Source organism: Fistularia commersonii, chromosome 21, assembly GCF_037954325.1.
Source record: "Fistularia commersonii isolate RoL2024-O1a breed Wild chromosome 21, RoL_Fcom_v1.0, whole genome shotgun sequence".
Lineage (NCBI taxonomy): Eukaryota > Metazoa > Chordata > Actinopteri > Syngnathiformes > Fistulariidae > Fistularia > Fistularia commersonii.
In genome coordinates, this window is record NC_141304.1 from 10,424,837 (window position 1) to 10,441,779 (window position 16,943).

General features: G+C 38.7%; 1 protein-coding gene across 3 annotated transcripts in view; it reads left to right on the forward strand.

Moving 5' to 3' along the window:
* plxnb1b (plexin b1b) overlaps nucleotides 1-16,943 on the forward strand; it is a 94,935-nt gene that overhangs the window by 12,838 nt on the left and 65,154 nt on the right. For all 3 annotated transcript variants that reach the window (XM_086167730.1, XM_086167732.1, XM_086167731.1), the window contains exon 2: nucleotides 7,796-7,862. The gene's annotated coding sequence lies outside the window, so the exon portion shown is untranslated. The remainder of the gene's footprint in view (nucleotides 1-7,795; nucleotides 7,863-16,943) is intronic.

The following is a 16,943-nucleotide window of genomic DNA, read 5'->3' on the forward strand; positions in this document are numbered from 1 at the left end:
AACTACAATAACAATCAAAAAGGAACTACTATATTTTGAAAATGTATAAGGGCGAAAATGGCCAACGTAGCAGAAGGCTGACAAACGTTATGTGGTTATTGCCTGAAGCTCAAGGGATGCTGGACACTGCCTTCAGCAGTGCTACTTCTCAGACGGTCTGCTCTTGACCATTCGTCGGTTTTGTGTGTCTGTGTGGGAGATGGCTGCTCAAGGCTCTCTGTGAGACACTGTAATGCCAAACCTTTTTTGTTGTAAGCTTTTATACTTGTTTTGAACGACTGGCTCTGTAATTGCAATCCCAAAACTGCAGCAGGGGTTCTGTGCCGTGGTATTGACTTCCCTGGTGTGCATTTAACATAGCAACCGAAATGGAGAGGATAATTTTGCTGTTGGACGGTTCATCCATTTTCCATAGGGCTTATCCTGCACATAGTCACAGGGCGCTGGAGCCAATCCAAGCTGACACAAATATGGTTTGTAGCGCCTACATTTTATGGGTGTTCTTGTGAGACGTACAAAATAGCAAGCCAGTAACATTTTCCATATTCCAGAGATTCTTTTAACTTTTCAGGTCCAAAATTTCAGTTCCGGGGAGTCAACAGCCAATCATACTGCAGGCGGTAGTTTAGGTCCTTTTTGCCATTCGTAACACGAGACAGTTTGGGGGGGAAAAAAGTTATATTATTTTGTTAATTGTTTGATTGTGCAATATATTGTATTCAAAATGTAAAATTATTTTTAAAGATCCTTTTTCAAGAATGATCTAGACTCCCACCTTGGTCAGTTGTATGCCAGACTCCCTCAGAGCACCTTTTAGCCCTCCTAGGTTACTCTAAACTTTTGGAAAGATTGTATGATTAATAAATCATGACTAAGCTATGGTGATAAAAAAGTAGCTGCAGGCTGATATTTCAAAACCAAACACAGAGTTTAGCTGTAATAAAACCTCAAATATCCCTATTATTTGTTGGTACAAAGTTAAATGGAAGTTTTCCATTCTATAAATGGACACATCCTGGTTTTCCCTAATTTGGTTTCTCAGTGTTCAGATGAATAGTGTTGAACTTCACCCAGCAAGAGCGACAATCAGAGGAGGTTGTTGTAAAAGTTTTATAGCACAATCTCCCCTCCTGTTTTAACATTATAGCTGCGTTTTACACAAACACTTTGACATTGTTTCCTCGGGAACAGCTCAGACGCATAATGAATCTGATGCTTCTGAACCATTCACCTTGTTTTAATTGTGAGCTCCATAAATAACTTTCGGCCACAATGAAAATTAAGCGCATACAAGTTTGTTCAACAAAGAATGAAGACATTACTTGGACATAAGCACTCCAGGATTCAATTAAATCTGCTTTTTTTAATTCTTAGACCCCATTTAAACAAACTGCCTTAAAACATTAACAATGTAAGCATGTACAATAGCAAAGGTAAGTTTAATCAATACTGAATGTAAGGCAGTGATACATAGGTCTGCTAGCAGCCTAAAGCTGCACGCTTACTGAAAAACTGTTGTTTGCTCTATTAATTTGCTATATTAATTTAAGTATGATTAAGTACAGTCTTAATTTCTATGCTGTCCTACAGCTTTTAGCTAATTATTCTTTATTCATTATTTCTTTTACATTAACTGTTTGTTTCGAAAATACTGATTGACTATAGCAAACATGTGATGTCATAATTACATGATGTGCTCCAATGCTTGGTATAGACACTCAAATCAGGCAGTAGTATCAGGTGCAAGAATTTTAGTCAAAATATTTTGTGTTCCACGGCATTGAACTTGTTCTGAAGCAAGGTAGTGTGTTCTGTCGTGTGGGGTCAGATAATGAGCAGAGATTTGTAGAAATAAGAAAATTCAATTGATTACAGTATTTTATTATATGTGACACATAGTACACTGTTTTGTCTTAGTATATCTGTGATTTTTGTTTCCCAAAGGTCACCTAGCATTTGAAAGCAAAACAAAGTCAGCCTGGGGTTTGTTACAATAATGGTTTCTGCATGGATTGGATGTGGAAATGAAAACTTTCATTGCAACTGTTAGGTGTTAAAGTGAGACAAGTGTTGCGTTTTCCATCTAAAACATCTTCTGTGTCTCGTAACGCAGCAAAACCTGAACTCAGGTGGGATGTAGAATGTCCCATTCAGTGACTGATCGAACTGCCTGAAAGTACGAACAATACCTGCTTCAAGTAGAATGACCTGGAATGTAACAGTTCTACATCCAGTCTATGTCCACTGATACATGGGCCAACATGTAAAGAAGTAAAGGTTAGTCTATGTTTAGTCTCCCTCTGGCATACATTGATTACACATATTGAGTCTGCTGCCTGTCGATCATAAATAACAAAACCAATTACCATAATCACCCCATGTCCTACTTGGTAGTAGAAGCCAATCAGAAGTCAGTGACCTCATTCTTAAGAGTTTGTAGAGAACATGTCTGGTCTGTCTGATTTATGAATGTTGCCTTGCAAATCATTCACTCACAAGACACCAAATTCTGCGCTTCGGAAAAGGACGTTTTCAAAAGTCAGTTTTGTTGCTCTGCAATATTTCTTAAACCTAAACCATTGTTCTCGTGAAAGAAGCAGCATTAGGCACATTAGCAGTTCCTGAGTGGATTGTGTTTGAGTGGAAAAGCAGATTACAGGTGTGGACGGATCAATCCTCTAAGAGTGGACTATAATCTAACCCTGTGGCTAATACATTCCTCAACATCTCAACAGTGTAAAAATGTGCTATTTTCTCTGTATGTCTTTTGCCTTTTATATAAAATGTCACATTTTTTAAAATTAAAATCAAGCCATCAAAACAGTTTCATCTGAATGTAATATCTGTTAGATAGATTTAGCTAAAAAATAGAAATGCTGACAGTGATTCTTTGTTGGATTAATCCTCACTAAATGTCTTAATGAATATTTCTGACCAAAGGGCAGTTATATCTGATAGCTAATCATTGTCGGTAGGCTCTGTTCATTGTATTGTATTGCAGCTTTGACTATCATTTATCAATTAAACAAAAAGGCGGAGACAAGATCCCATGATATTGAGGTATTTAAACCACTATTGTCAGGCTGACCTCACCATTGGAGATTTTGCAGCCTCAGCAGTTCTGATTGCAGCCCTGTTGTATCTGCCATATATTATTGAAAGGAATAAAAACTAAACACCCACAACTTTAATTGTACACAGGTATTGCCCTTTACAGAGAAGGAACAGGTTTTTATATCTACCAGAAAACAGTGCAATAATTCGTTTGTTTTTAATGGCCAATGTGTCTGTGATTTACTCTGAAGAACTTAAAAGAGCTTGGCTGGCATTGAACTGCTGAACTACATACTGTATGATAGCTTCATTGGTGCCACACAGCAGTTGAAGATAATTTTGTCATTGATTGCCCTCAGGCTTCTGCTGCTGCATATCCGGTTCATTATCAAGAGTTAACAGAAAGGCTGAAGAATCCTATTTTTTGAGAAATGTGTGTAACACAACTTCCGTAGGGGATGATCTGTCTGTCAGGCTGACTTTTTCAGTGTGCGGTCATCAGACAGTGAATAGATTGCACTTGGTCGGTCGCTGCACACTGACACAGAGCTGCTGGCTGCCCCCTTTTAATTAAACTGTCGGGAACTTAGTTTTAGATGCGTAGTTGTTTGAAAGCACCATGCAGAGACTCCGTAGACCTGGCGTGACAGTAAATGCAGAAGTGAGGACGGAAGCAGGTGTTGTTGCTTAAACTCTCAAACAAAATTTGAATCGATTCCTCTTGTGTGTGATTGCTGGCTTTGGACAGATGCACTTTAGGAGCAGCAGCCCACAATTGAAGTGATGATGTTACATAATATTTTACCAAAACGAATAACAAATATACCAATTGTCATATGTGTAAATGTTAATGATCGTCTTGAGGTTGGTCAAATGGTTGATCTGCATCAGTAGATAAGACATCACTGATAAAAACAAAAGAAGTCAGATAAATGGCATTGTTCCCATTCAGTTCTAACATTTGTGTGGCCCTGTTTAGGATCATGGAAAAACATGTTCAAAAGCGTACTGTGACTGACTTTTGGGTTACAATGTATCTAAGAAAAATGTTGGTGTTGAGGACGACTGCTTTTATAACAGGAGGTGTTGTGTTGTCCCTGCCACTTTTATTTGAGGGTGGGGTTCAACGCCTGTTTTGGCTTTTTGTTATTACATTTGTTATATTGTTTACCATTTACCAAAATCAAATAACTGGGTGAATAACCATGTGACATTCAGTTTTCCAAACAGCAATGGATGTTTTTTATTACTTTTATTTATTTTTATCCCAAATCATCATTCCCATAATCTAAATTAATTATTTTCATTGTCAGACTTCATAATAATGGCCATCTCTGAATGTACTTCATCGTTTGGTGAGGACATTGATGTGATGTTGGAAGAATTACATTTATTATTATTAATAAATTATTAATAAATTAATAAATAAATTATTCTAAAAGGGGGAAAACACTAAATTGAGTTTATCCCTTGGTTGCTTCAAAGACATGATTTGCAGGTATATAATTACACCGGTTGCTTGCTTATACAGACATTAGGAAAGAAATAACAAGTGCACTGAAAGTACTTTTTTTTCTTTTTTTGAAGGTTAGTAACAAAGTAGAAAAGCTGTTAAGTACTATTTAGCATGAAAGCATGAGACAGTGATGATAAAAGTGAGGATTTTTCCAAGTGTAAAAAGCATCAGTAATTAAAGTGGGCAGATGAAGCTTAGCTGATGACCCTTGTGTGTTTCCTCATTGACTGGACCAAAATCAATCAGGACTAATACTAGTAAGGGGAATTCACATGTGCCATGTGTTGTCAGATTACGATGATGAGCTTATTCCTCTGGCATGCCTTTAGCAGATTAATGAGTTGGTCATAGACATTGCAAGGGTTAACCTGAAACAATCAAGCCATGTCATCGCACATTTTCATCCTCTGTGAATCACAGTCCATTAAGTCTAGTTTTAGTGAAAAATAATCCATGTGATGCAGGGCTCACCAGTACCAAACACGGCCTATTGGTTAGTTTGAGGGAATTGTAAAAGTACAAGGTTATTGTGTGCAGGTTTATCTTTTCTCATTAGCGTCACAAGGTAATTAAAAAATAAACAGTGTTCAGGATTCAAGGAAATGAGCCATAGTGACATTGCTGAGTCTATAGCTGCAACTGCAGACTGAAGCCGAACCCCTTATTAGTCCCCTGTCAGATTCAAAACTCCATCCGTATGCTCTGCCTACAATTTCCTAAGGGAAGGCATTTTCTGTCCACTGCTCAGTGACACACTTCCTTCTGGCTCAACACTCTTATTTTCACTTTTCACCCCCAAGCTTACTCCTCTGCTTTTTTTTTGTGACGAGATTTGCTACCCCTGTTAATTCCCTAGTGGAATGAAGCAGGATTGGTTTTCAGCTCTGTGCCAGTTGGCCTGGCAGGGCAAAGCAGGAGTTGTATTTAGACCTTGTATGTATTTTCCTAGGAACAGAGAGGGGAAAAAGCTGAAAGTTTCAGCATTTAATTACAGAGCGGCCATGGCCAAAGAGCTTTCTGCCAAGGGTAGTTTTAAGACCAACAGCTTAACAACCTCAGGAATGATGGCACTGTTGGTTTTGGTGACAGTGGCCCCCCTGATCCTCCTCAAAAGGATAGTTTTTTTTGTTTTGTTTTTCGACACATTTGGGATTTCTATATGCCCCAGTGAAATTGAAGGCCCAAAATTAAGTTGCTCACAAAAAAATAAAACCACATTAAAACACATTATGGTTTCACCATGCTAGAATTCATACTCCTTGTTAGATCAAGAGACATATATCCCCAACCAATTTCACTTTGTTGTGATGGCAGAAAATGTCTTCATCAGGACCCCTTCTGTCGTAGCTCTATTGGAGCTTCCATGCTGTGAAGAATTTTTCTCTATTTTCCAAGAAATATGCTGTCTTTTTAAGGCCTCTGCACAGTCTTGTTTCCAGGTTCTTTTTTTCAATGTGATTTGTATGTTTATGATCCTGTGTCAAAGGCTTTTGGGTATATGGAGCATGTCGGCGTTACAGGGAGGACCACTGTCCAAGAGGTCACCAATGGTAGAGGTTTTAGATGGATGAGTGATTTACTTTTATTCTTTTGGCTGGAGTCTTTTTGGCAGTGCTTGGTTATTATTGTGCAAAAAGTAGTGAAACTTGACATTGCTCACAAATGTGAACCATGACATGCTCGCTTAAATGGCCACAAAGGGAACCATTATGGTTTAAATGTATCCGGATTGTGGCTGGCCCTCAGGATGAGAGAGTACGCCTGGATATTGCGTGTGAGTGCTCTTTTATAAGCGTTCTTAATTTTGCTTTTAAGCTAAAATCCTTCACTACATCCAGTATGTCGAAAAGGAGAATGTTTGAGGTTCTCTGTTAGCTCTACCAGAAGTTGTTTGCACAAACTGAACCACTATTTGATCCAGGTCAAATTTAATCATTGAAAAGGGAGCTAATGAAGGAGGCACAAACATTAGAGTATAGACGACAATGCTTCCTGTGTACGCTCTTGAATTTTATCAGTCCATCAGGCTTGCTCGCAATTTCACTACACTGCTTTCTTTCAACGTAAGCTTTAGGCTCTATAATCAGTGTTGAGGTCAAAGATGAAATATGATTTAGTAAATGTCTGCACCAACATCTTACCTGGGGGAATAACAAAAAAAAGACAAGACCTAGTACATCTTGCCTTAAGGATCTAGTGCATCAGCTGGCAGAAATTTCTCGAGTGGAAACCCTCAAACAACCTTGAGTGTGGATTGAAATAACTCCAGATTCGACTGATCTTTGTCTTGGATTAAGGCTACATTTTGAGAGCATGACAGTAATTCTGGGAGGAAATATTATTACCTTCATAGCCATAGAACAACTGTAGTGATTGACAAGAATTACATGTATTCAGCATTAATCTGGCTGTATGAGGGCAAAGTGAAACAAGGTACTACTAAAGGTGGTAGAATTACATGATGTCAGCGTCAGTAAATTTTGAAGACCCTTAAAACTATTTTTAAAAAAGCTTCACAAAGAGATCGTTCATGTTGCCCCTATCTGATGCTGTCCCTTTGTTCTGTAAACACGTATATCCCTTACTAAACACTTCATGCTGGAATCTGATTTTCAAAACATTTCACATAATAATACAGTTTACCAACAAAAAATATGATGTGAAAGGTTCTGCTATTTGGGCTTGGTTTGGAATTGTGTAGATGTTCTAAGTTTAAATAATTTGATGGCCCATAATTCCATCTGGCAATAAATTCAGTCTGATGCAAAATTGCCTGAACCCTGCCACGAATTATTAATGAATCCCCTTGAAAATAATCAATTCATTATTCATTTGTGATGTCCTTATGATCTGTGGCAGACTGCGTTTAACGATCATGTTTCATTTTGTACCGAATCCTCTTTCTTGTGCCAACCATTTGTCTGATTTTACAAAAGGTGACTTTGCCACTCCCCCACCCCCCAGTGTCTAAGAGCATCATTGCTGCACCAAATAGTAGTTGGCTTGTATAAAGAATGGGGATCCTCACCTGCACAGCAGTAGTCATTTCAGATCGTTCAAAGTCACTGTATAGAGAGAAAAAATCACAGCCATTGTCTCCTGAAGTCCTGATATTTCTGCACATTACGTTTCCTGTTACCACAATCATTGTTATATTTTGGCTGAAAGTAGAGAAAAGCTGGAAAAATGTGCTTTTGTGTATTTTAACACTGCATTTTCCTCCAGGCTTTGACTCTTTTGGGAGCTATGGAAAGACTGGAAATGGCAGGAAAAGACCGCTAGACCCACACAGGTAGGAAACAAAATATACCAATAATAAAACTGCACAAAAAGTTTGTCTGATGTTGTCATGTCAAGCTGATGGTTGCCATTGCTAATGTTGCTCACTAAAATAGCCAGATGTGAGTGCTCTCTTGGTATTTAAATAGCTCCCCCCAGTTCATGTGAAATACACAATAGCTCATGGGATTTGAGTTTCCTTCTCTTGCGGTGTCAAGCCCTCCCTCTCCCTTTAACCACATCCCACCACACTCAGTAGCTATTTAAAGTGTGAGCGGCTGCTCCCAATTACACATCCCCACGCCAAACCCGAAGCCCAGGCCATACAAACATCAAGAGACACCTCCTGCTGCCACTTTTATCTGTTTTCATATTCCCCTTCGCTGAGCCAGGTTTTGTCTTGTCTTCCTACTGTTGTCCCTCAGCCAAGGATTATTGTATTTTTTTTTTTTTTGCCACTGACCTTGGTTATATAAACTCTCCCTTCCTTTAAGTCCACCACTCTGTAACACAGGCCAGTGTTTTGATTACATTTTGAAATGAGGACTGTTTATTTCCAGGCTGGGGAGAAGGGCAGACCTCATGGGAAGACATGCTCAAGTGGGAAAGCCAGGAAGCTGTTATGGTTATGATCAGCTGTATGGTGTTGGTGGCTCAACTGTTTGACTTCGTCTTGTAACTTTTTGTGGGCTGGGGATTCAGCCAGCCATTTGAAATAGAAGAAAGACCAGTTTCTAATACCACTGTCAACAGTTTCTGTGTAGATCCCAAGCCCATCCGTTGATTCCACCATGACATGGTGGTGGTGTGGACAAGTGGTCTGAGAGGCCATCCAACTGTCAGCTGGAGGACGGGCTCTATTGGTGATGAAGACGGCAGACATCCCTCTGAATTCATTCTGACCAACATTTAACCCCCTGCTTTTTGAGCTTTTAGCTGAGAATATGTCAGGCTGTTGAAAGATGATTTCTGTCCAAAGCCTGTCTTGCACACAGTTAACAAATTACTGAGGGTATCTTCATGCGTGATTGTAGTGATTCCCTGTAACAAGACTTCCTGGTATGTACTTTTAAATGGGAAATTGCCAGTACACATTTTCCAGAAAATTGATCCAGGCTCTCTGCACATGATGAAATCCAGGGAAAATTCTGGAATTCTGGAAAAGGCTACATGTTATGGTCCAAATGTATTGCAATTTCTTTTACTTCTTTTTCAGAATTTCTGCAAAGGAAAATCTGAATTGCCATATATTTTCTTCCACTGCGGGGATGTGAATATAGGCTGTGGAGCAACGGCAAAGTTTCAGTCTCTCTTCCTCACAGAGCCAGACATGCCGTTTCATTCAGTTAAGATTAAATCTCATCTTAATTTTTGTATGGCTACTAAATTCTATTTTGATATAAGCTTGTTACCAAAAAGCAACCTAAATTTAATGCTTTCATTGGGATTTACGCCCTCGTGTTATAGTGTTCCTCAGTGTTGCTCTCTGGTCAGAATGTAATCTCTATAGCTTATTTAGTCAAAAAGTCAATTTATTTTACAGTGTCAATTAAATACTTGCTATGTCTAACCTTAATCATCATAAAGCATATTAACTTATTTTCACAATTGCCAAATAAATCATATCTCACACTTTTTGCAATATTACAAGTATTATTTCATTCTTGTTTCCATTTAGATTAGCTTTTTTGATTAAAAATGTCTTCAAAAAACAATATTATCTTGGACATAACCCAAGATAAGCCTTTTTCATATACAACTATCCAAATAATTATGTGCTTCAAGTTGTGTCTTGTTCTTTGATCTCTAGAAAGACTGATGCGAGTGGAATTTGCAATGATTAGACTTAGTATAGATGACAATGTTCAGTCTGGTGTAAATTGGCTAATTTGTTTTGAACACCCACAGAATGTTCAGAATTGTGACAATGGAACCGAAGCAACTTTGGGTACAAAAATGTTATTAATAATGAAGATATAACACAAGTCCTCGTTTTCATAAAATGCCTCAAATAAAGCAACATTTTTGTCAACAGCTGCTTATCAAGTACACAAGTAACTTCACATTTGTACTCTTATTAGGGTTTTATTCAGCATATGTGTTACGAACATTTACATTTTTCACAAACAACCCTTTTATTCTACGTTATCAAAACTATTGCTGATATACCCTTTCGTCACTGTTGATCCAAAGCACTGACTCACTGTGTATTCAGAACCGATACAAGTCTGGTTTGAAGGCCTCAACACTGTTAAATTGGTTGCTCAGCAAGACTTATGGCTGCACCTTATGGCTATCAAACTGGCCAATGACCCCCTCACCCCTTTTGAAATTTGCTGATCAGCACATGCGAGAAACAGTGGCAAAATATAAGATATGATGAGCCATTGCATACAGGAAATATTGCTTGATGTTAGTGTGTTTGTCAAATGTGTGCTCCTTTCACTGTGATGGTTTCATTTTCAAAACATGTTTGGGTTTGAAGGAACAGAATATTTGGTTGAGAATTCAGCAGCCTTGCCACAGACACAGGATAAATGGCAGTTCAAAAGAAACTGAAAATCAGATATTAATGGTCCCTGAAGCCACACGACAAACAGTTTTCCTTAATTTGATTGAGTAAGATACACAAGGCAGGCTTGGACCTGCAGATGGATCCACTGTTTGACTTTATCGATTCTTGATTCTATTTTGCTTTGATTTGCAGTTTGATTGCAGGCGGGGGTACATTTTTTTTGTTGGACCTTTAGAGAGATTCTGATGTGTCACTGCTTCACAGGAACACATTAAGAAAAGTTTTCAGGTGTTTGTGAGATCTGCTGTATACAGAAAAAAGACATGCAAAAGGATTTGTTGCCAGCAGAAGCTGTAAGAAAATCTGAGGAACGGCCTCAAACCAGTTCACTTGAAATTTGGTGGTTAACTGGCGAAGAACCTCACTCAGTAGAAAAAAAAACAATTCAAATGAAAAATTAATCACACGTCATTACAGTTGAATATATGGCCAAAAAACAAAAGTCTTACATTCATCCAAAAGTGACATTAGATACAACCGTTCTCTACAATTTATGTTTAAAAGGAAATTAGGCCCACACATCAAAGAACATACACTGACTGACTCCTAGTATTGATCAATGACAGTATTGCCTAACTGTTTGATACAAACAATCTGAGTGGGTTTTGTGTCTTAGCTGAGCCAAAAAAAGTGCGCCACCCCTGTTATGCAGAAGTATAGACCAGCTTTTAGAAACTGTAGATTAACAAATGTGGCTGTGGTTTAGTAAAGCATAACTCAATGATAACAAGTATGCTGCACAGTAGGTCTCAAACCAGTACTGCTGGGAAGGATGGATTGAGAAGCTAGGATTAGTATCAGACAGACATCTTAATTCTCATTAGGGGGCATGATGAAGAAATAAACCTGCTTAAACGAGTCTATACCGCATAGATAAACAGGATTAATGGGTATCATCAGAGCAAATGCATGATTTAGTTGTTTTTCAGTGCTTGGGATGAATTCGTTTTGAGTGTAGCAGGAAGCTCCTGGCTGCTTGATTTGCCTGTTTTCCGGATGCCATTACACCAAATGAAAAGGACATGAATAGTGAAAGCCTCTACTAATGCTGATACAAAACAGGGCTGCCAATTGTTGAAGTTAATAATGGTGTAGCTGACTAATGATGACGGTGATGACAATTGTTTTGTTCATCATCGTTACTGTACCCTGTTCTCCGTGTGCTGTACTCCATACTGATTTTGCAGACTTAAGTTATGAACACAAACATTGAAAATTATTCTAATGCAAATCTTATCCACACAACTCCCAAACTCCTCAGGTTCAAATTACCTGACCACTTCAGTGTGCTACCTTCCTTTTAGAGCTGCAGACACCGCAACTCAAGTGCAAGTAATGGTTATGCATTTGGCACCTACAGTTTGTGTTAGAGGGTCCATTAGCCACAGAACCTTTTATCTAAGGCTTAGAGCATTCTAAGGCTCTCCTTACTTGCTTACTGTCTTGCAAAGAAACTAAAGAAAAAAAATGCTAAAGGTGTAAAAAAAAAAAAAAGTGTGTGTGTGTGTGAATAATAAATATTACATATAAGATTTACCACTATGTTCCTCAGACTCCACAATCCAGTTAACATAATGGACAGTCAATTTTGTCTTTTAGCTGAAAAGCTTAAATAATAAATTGTTGTAAATTTCCCCAGCAGGGGACCACAGGGGAATGCCAGATGTTTTAGACAGTGTTTCGGTGGATTTAAGTCTGTCTGTAGTCACGTCATTATCGCTGTGTGGGTTATTAAAAATATGGGATGTGGCTGCTAATCATAAATCCAATCCCCAGAGTCCTGCAAAATAGGGCTAGGGCTGGCTAACCAAAATAGTAACCAGTTGCTTGCTTTTTGGGACCAAAAGCTCTTGATGATAAAATATTTGATGATATCAAATATTTGAGACACCCTTGCACAGAAATTCTGATCTTGGTTTTCCAGATGTGTACCTGCCTGAAGCCTCAGAATCCTCACTTTTATTGAAGCACCCTGATTTGATTCTAAGCAGTAATTATAGATAACTGCCTTTAAATCAATAATCGTCTAGAAGTAACTCCAGTTGTAAAGCACATTGGGACTGTGTGCTAGGCTGAGAAAATGTGAAAGGAGAGTTCAGAGAGCACATATCGCAGCTGTTTAATAATAAGGGGGACTCCATTGAGAGCATTGCAAAGAGGGGAGGGCGTAGTGTAACATACACAAAACAGGTTTTTATGTACTAAATATAATTTTGCGGTGTCACAAAAATGCCACAAATACAGCTCCAAAGATGTAAATTTTTACATTTGTAAGTTAGGATAAGGGGCATTGTGCCACTTAGTTCTGATAGACTGTCTTTATATTAATTTGTGTGTTTTTGACACAATGTTGTAAACTTTAAATGTCTGGATAGTTGTATTTGCTTAATTGGACACCAACAACGACATTTAAAGAGCAAAGCTTAGATGAATGCAAATAGTATAACATCATCATGCCACACTTCCTTTTATGTGTTTGCATCATGCAAGACAGCCCCTGCTAAAAGAAACAGCCCTTTGTATGCACCCTGGATAATTTGTTTATGCAGTGAGATTTTTTATTTTGTCAGGTTGACATTGGAATAATGTAATGCTTCTTGTCATTGACTATGGTTACTTCTAAGTCCTGAGCAGGACAAGGTGACTTTCTTGGAGTGAGCTCACTAGAGCTCAGACTGCAAGCGGCACAACATAATCAAATTATGTCATTCTAGGATCCCTCCTTCTTTGGCCACAGTGTTTGTGTGTCGGTGGCTGAGTTTCCTTGACTGTTATCAATGAGTCAGAGGAATGAACAGCATAGGCAACTTGTTCATTTGGCTGATTGCGTCCTTATTTAGAGTCACCTACATTCATCTTGTTCTTCCCGTATGAGCTGAGAAGGGTGTAGAATCTCAATCAGTCCTTGACCATTGCATGACATTCTCTGACTGGCTTCTTAGCAGCCTGCAGCTTTTTTTTCCATTTAGTGATATATATCCTCCTCCCCTAAGCTGCTCAGACCATAAGGATATTTGACTTGGGCAGGCCTGAGTGCTTTTAAAGAACACCGTACTTCTTTTGATGTTACAATCCTACGCTGTCATAAATGGAGGTGAGGCTATGGAGAGGTGAAATAAGTGGGTCATCCCCAGTTTCTCATTTCATATTTTGCTTGGCTTTCAAAGGAAAATGCTGAAATCATTACTTTTTATGATCTGACATCTTTAACATCACACTCTGATTTTGCACAGAGCATTTTCTCTGATCCATGTTGATGCAAATTGGTCCAAACCCCCTGAGACAAACAGGCCACAAAAACAACCAAGAAGCATGTCCGCATGAGACATGAAGTTGTGAATATAAGATTCAACACTAATGAGTTTGTTCTCAGCTGGGACATGGCCTGCATCACACTCCGCCTTTTGCTATTCAAATATATTAAAATGAGATAATATTGGTGTTGTTTTGCTTTGGGTTTGTTGTTGGGTTTTGTAAATGTGTTTGGTGGTTACTAAGGAGAACTATTGCGAGGGAGACTGTGTAAAGGTGTTTTTTTTTCCAAATAGTGAAGGGTTGATTTATACAAAAGGTGTACTGTCTCTCATTGAAGTACCCTGTCTGAATTTCCTAAGGGAGGGGATGTTGTTCCAGACATTTCTATTCCTTCTCGAGAATTCCAATCTTCGACCTTGTCCTATACCCTTCGCTTTCCTTCCTCACTCTTTCCCTCTCTCCGCCCCTCCAGATGTAATAGACCAAATTAACAGACTGAGAAAGATGAGGCTGGTCAGGAAGGGTGACAGGACGATGGATGGAGGGAAGGCTGGTGAAAAGAAATGAAGAGGGAGAATAGATTGAAGGAGACAATGGACAGATTAGAAGGAGAGACCAGATGATACCCAAAGGTACAGTTAAACACATACCAGGCTGATCAATAAGGCATGCTTTTCTTAGAGGTGCGTGCGGTCGTGCATGGATGCGCGCACACACACACACACACACACACACACACACACACACACACACACACATACACCAAACATTCACATTTACATACAGACACCTTTGCTGGGTCTTTGTGTGGGTTACCACTTGACAGATTGGAAGCTTTCCTCTCTTTGTTTGAAGCAGCATCATAGCAGTCATCTAAGGCACTTGTTATCAACATGTAATACATTTTAATAAAATCTAAAACAAGTTCTGAACTGGTTTTGAAATGTCTTTGTTTTACATTTTAACAGGTTACCTCCATTTTTAGTCATCTAATTTTTTTTTAAGTCAATTCAGGCTCTAATTTGTGCTCTAACTGGTTTTCTACAGAAACTCCTCTTCTCTAAGCCCTTTTTTGGCATTTTGTTCTTTCAGCAAATATGTTGTTTAACACCATGTATCAGATTCATTCAGAAGACAATGTGCCTCAATGTCTCTGAGTTCTGAGGCAGGAGAAGAAAGTCAACACAGTGGCCCTTAACGCCCCACCGACAGCTGGGCATTTTATCCGCAACATCAGTGTGACACAGACTCACGTCACTACAAACATTTTTCTGGATCAAGATTTGTTCCACTGAAGAAACACTCAGATCCTGAATGTGGATGAATTATAATAACAATGCTTAATGACTGTCTAATAGCATTTAACCCTTCATCTAGTTTATTTTTATGTTAAAGTGACAAAATCCAAGTTTTGCTCAGTTTTAACTGTAAGCAGAATGCTCAATCCAGAGATATTAGTTGGATACAGTGTTAATGTTTCATAACAAGTGGGATACCGCAGACATGTAATTAAACAGTGGCAGAGAATGGGGGTGCTGACACAGGCAAGATGCAAATTCTGTAAATTCATGAGAATATGCTGCTTGTGGCCTCAAGGAAAGTGATTACAGAAGCAGCTTGGATGTGGTGGAGCTCCTCTTTTGCTCTAATTGCTGTTGCAGAGCTCAGAGAGCAAGCCAATCGAGTCTCAGAATTAACGAAGACATTTGGGAATTAAAGAAGTACTGTAGTGTGTCTTCATGTCAGCGCTAACTGATAAGGAGATTTGTGACAATGTTTTTGTGGTCTCTACTGCTAGCCCATACCCACTTTTACCACAAGGCTTTGGGGGTTGTGTTAAAATCAAAGCTGTAAGATTATGATTAGCACTCGTGCCACTCCTAGCTCTGTCCAAACAGATGTGCCCTTGATATAAGAGACTTGAAATACTGTGTGACCAGCAATTGCAGCTACATTGTGCACGTTAGAGGGTCAAACGGGGGCAACTTGTGTTGCTAATCGCGCTCTTTGTGAAAGAAATAATGTCTTCTGAGTGACATCTGTTTTGATCAAGGTTTTGTCTTCAAGCTAACTGTAAGTTTGAGGCCTTTCCTGATATTCTACATGTGAAAATCAAAGATACCTATTTTTATCACACTGTCCGAAAAATATTTAAAAGATACACAACATTGCAGATATAAATAAGTGTGAGAACATGGGGACACATGTCTAAAGGAGGAATAATTAACAGCTTTTGGAATTGTGTCTTGTACTTCTGCAATTCCTGTCAAGTCCCATAAATAGCCCGAGTGTAAACAAAGTGTTGGAGTAACTCACTGGGAGGTTAAAGTGCCCATAAATTTAACTCTGTAATGTGTAATAACACATGTTGTGCTACTGTTTGTGTAGCATTACTCTTGTGGACACACATTGCTCAATTTGAGGAGCACAGTAATGACTACTGTTGAAGCTGCTGATAACAGCGTGTGAGAGAGAGCAGGGAAATAGACTGTTAATCCTTCAGTACATACACACAACACAGGGAGCTTTACTCAGACAGGCCAAATATTTTCAGCCTCTTACAAGTTCCAGATGAAGACAAAGTGAAATAAACTTTTCTTTGTGGTTAGGGATTGAAAAACCATGTCAGCACAGACATGTGCTCTGATGGAAGATTTATGTGACTAAAGAAAGAAAGAAAAAAGGTGATAGTTTTTATTGTATTTAACCCTCTGTCACTGTTTGGATTTCTTGAACCCAGTTATATTTAGAAGTAGTTCAAAAAATTCTGTACTTGTACACAGAAGGGCAAATGGACTGACATCTGTGAAAACATTTTTAAAAATAAATAATCTTCATCCACTCAAATGATTTAGTAGCATCTCTGTATTAATCTCCATCCATTTGAGCACACTTGTCAGCAGATCAGATGACCCTTCACATTCATGGGGCACATGCTTGCTTGTGAGATAAATCAAATTGAAAAAGCAAATAAACTCATGAGGACAGTGGACATTTTGTCAGATTGTGCATATGGTTTAAGATCCTTATCTGTAGGCGCTCGAACCAGCTAACTGACTTCTAGGTTGAATTCAGCATCAAATGTCAGTTTTGTTTTTCTGAAGAAAGTGTCTCAGAAGTAGCCTGTGACGTTTTGAGTTGCCAATTTTTGTAGGTTAAAAAATGCAAGCTGGGCCAAGTAGCATGCTTGGAAATGAATATATTATTGTGGTCATAGCCATGCACTCATTACCCTGTGCTATCTTTTACGCTAACATATTTTCA